The sequence below is a fragment of the Silene latifolia genome, chromosome 9, assembly GCF_048544455.1.
Source record: "Silene latifolia isolate original U9 population chromosome 9, ASM4854445v1, whole genome shotgun sequence".
Lineage (NCBI taxonomy): Eukaryota > Viridiplantae > Streptophyta > Magnoliopsida > Caryophyllales > Caryophyllaceae > Silene > Silene latifolia.
Window position 1 is genome coordinate 71,385,315 of NC_133534.1, and position 3,407 is coordinate 71,388,721.

The 3,407-nt window shown below is 40.9% G+C and overlaps 1 non-coding gene across 1 annotated transcript; it reads right to left on the bottom strand.

Annotated features, from left to right (window-relative positions):
• Window positions 1-744: 744 nt before the first annotated feature.
• On the bottom strand, window positions 745-851 carry LOC141604305 (small nucleolar RNA R71). Its single transcript, XR_012526011.1, has one exon. It is a non-coding gene; the product is annotated as a small nucleolar RNA R71 (small nucleolar RNA).
• Between the last annotated feature and the right edge of the window lie 2,556 nt (window positions 852-3,407).

Sequence of the window (3,407 nt, forward strand, 5' to 3'; positions counted from 1 at the left end):
CACCTTTATTTGTGAACACGAAACGGACCGATCAAAAATGGCGCCGTTGCCGGGGACGGTGTTAACTTGATTTAAGATTCCCTTAATTGTTTTTAGTTGTGTCATTCTTTGCCTTGGGGAAGTAAAACTCCTCAAGGTTTGTTCTAATTGTTTTCAAGTTGTTTGATATTTTGCATGTCTAGAAGGTCACAAGGTGATTTGTTACCTTTTGATCGTGAAATTGAAAGAACCTTAACAAACAATAGGAGACTTGCTAGGAGGAATTTGAGAGGTATTAGTGAGGTTATTCAACCAACTATTGAGTTCATCAACCCTTTTGCAAGAGAAGGTGAGGAGAACCCATTACACAATACCACCCAAAATCAACCTACAATGCCTAAGTTTTCGTCACATTCCGTACCCACCGAGGAGAACCTACCCAATGGTACTCTCACACCACAACATCTAACCGGAAATTTTATTGCCAAATCCGCCTTTATCCAATTAGTCGAAAGGAGCCAATTTGGGGGGATGCCTAGTGAAGACCCTCATTCTCATATGGAAACCTTTTGCAACTATTGTGATGCGATTTCTCAAACCGGTGTAACTCAAGACCAAATTCGATGGGTCTTATTTCCTTTTTCTCTAATTGGCACCGCAAAGCAATGGTTGAAGGGCCTTGATAAGGCCACTCTCGGAATTGATGCTTGGAAGAAGTTGGCTCTAGCTTTCTACAAAAAATTCTACCCACCGAAAAAGACTAACATGCTAAGAGCTCAAATTACGGGTTTTAAGCAAAGGGATGAAGAATCTTTGTATGAAGCTTGGGAGCGGTTCAAGGGAATTTATCACTCATGTCCTCACCATTGACTTAGCGAATGGTTCTTGGTACAACAATTTTGGAATGGTTTATATGAAGATTCAAGGAACATTCTCAACATGGGATCAAATGGAATGTTCACCGAAGTTGATGACAATCAAACATGGAACAAGATTGAGGAAATGGCGGTCCATAACTCACAATATAGTAGACCTCACAAGGCTACTAGAGGAGGAAAGCATGAAGTGGACTCCGTTACTCAATTGGGTGCTCAACTTAGTGCTCATATTGACACAATCAATTTGAAGTTTGAAAAAGCTATGGCTAGACTTGAAGAAGTCTCACAATCACCAAATCATCATGTTAATGCCATGACGGCATCTTCTTCAATCCCAAGTGGGATATGTGAGAATTGTGGAACTTTGGGACATGACCAAAGTGAATGTAGGGGAACAAATGAACAAGTGAATGCTTTTCAAGCATACAAGAGTGGTACCCCTTATTCCAACTATTACAATGAGAACACCAAATTCCATCCAAATCTCTCATACAAAAGCCAAAATGTTCAAAACCCTCAAACAACATACACCCCACCTCCCATGAGAAACCAAAATCAAAGACCCTTTTACAATCAAAACCAAGGTTACCAAAATCAAAATCCATACAATCACCAAAATGACCAAGGTTTTGATGTCCAAAAAGCGGTCCTCCAAATGCAAAAGAATCAACAAGAATTTTTCACTCAAATGCAAAAAGATAGCCAAGAAAAGGAAACCACCATCAACAACATCCTAGCTCACACCAAGATGTTGGAAACCCAATTGACTCAACTAGCATCTTCAAGCTCACAAAGACAAAAGGGGCAATTACCACGTCAAAGTAATCCCCCAAGACATGAAACGGTTAGTGTCATTCACTTGAGAAGTGGTACAAGGTATGAAGCACCGAGGAAGCAAGTTGAGGAAGAAGTTGTGGAAGCTAGTGATAAGGAAAAATTTGTGCAAAACTCCAAAGATGGAGAATCATCAAAAGAAGAAAGTTCAAAGAAAAATGAAGACAAGGTCAAGGAGAAGGAGCCCATTGTGATTAGACTTCCTTTTCCAAGTCGTCAAGCCAAGCCCAAATTTGATGACCAACTTGGAAAATTTATGGAAATTGTGAAGAATTTGGAAGTCTCGATTCCTTTCACGGAATTAATCAATCACGTGCCGGCCTATGCGAAATACATGAAAGATATCCTCACAAAGAAGAAGTCGATCCGGAAACTTGAGACTATCGCCTTCACTAAGGTGAGTAGTGCAATACTTCAAGGGAGTTCACCTCCAAAACTAAAGGATCCGGGAAGCTTCTCAATACCGTGTACCATTGGCGACACAACGATCAACAAAGCCTTATGTGATCTAGGGGCTAGTGTGAGTGTCATGCCGTACTCGGTGAGTAAAAGGTTGGGGATGGGAGAGCTTAAATGCACCAATATCACACTCCAAATGGCCGATAGATCGAAGAAGACACCATTAGGGATATGGGAAGATGTCCCCGTGCGAATTGGGAAGTTTTTCATCCCGGTGGACTTTGTCATTGTTGATATGGAGGAAGATTCCAACATTCCAATCATTCTAGGAAGACCTTTCCTACACACCGCGGGTGCGGTAATTGATGTGAAACATGGTGAGCTCACTCTCTGAAGTGGGAGATGAAAGCATAACCTTTAATCTTAACAAGACTATGAGAGCTCCTTGTTTGCATGAACCGTGTTTCATGATTGATCATTATAGCCGAAAGGATGAAAGGAAGAAGTCGGAACTCCAATGGAAGAAGAAAATTGAAGATGCTCCATTCAAAGAGCAAGTGAATCATGACAAGGAGAGCTCGCAAAGCTCATCAAAATCAATCAAAGAAGAAGAGGATGGCCTCATTGGCCAAGAGAAGAAATTGGAAGAATTGTCTCCATTAAATCAAGAGATTTTCAATGATCAACTTAATGAAGTTTGTGGTCTTTAATACGACGAATTTGAAGGGATTTTTAATCCCTACATTGGTAATGCCATCGATCAAGACCGGCAACAAGAGCCAAGGTCTATTGAAGACCTCTACCATGATAATGAACAAGCTTTTGATTATTTCTTCAAGGTGTTGAGCAACATCAACAACACCTTGAACATGCCCCCTTGACATCTCATCAAGAATGAGAGTTTGGTGGAGTCCTCCCTAAACCACCATTTGTAAATATTTCTAACTCCCTAACTCGCATTTCAAATTCTTGTGTTGCATTTTTGTCATCTTTGGATTTTTTTTACTTTGATCAAGATAATTGTCATGTTTGAGAGAAGTAAGGGAGGGACTAATAATTTCAATTGATGTGTAGTGCTTTAGCTTAGTGTGGGGATGGCAATTACCGAGGCTATTCATGCCTTAGTAATGCCCCCACAATGAAGAACACAAGACATGAAGAAGAATGGAAGAATGATAAGGGATATGCATTGTACACGGATGGAACTGAATCCGGGTACAAAGGGGTCGAATCCGAGCGGATTCAGGAGAATCCGCCCGTCTTCAGACAATCCGAGCGTACTGGGTAGAAGACGCATGTCCCTATGAGCTGCACTTT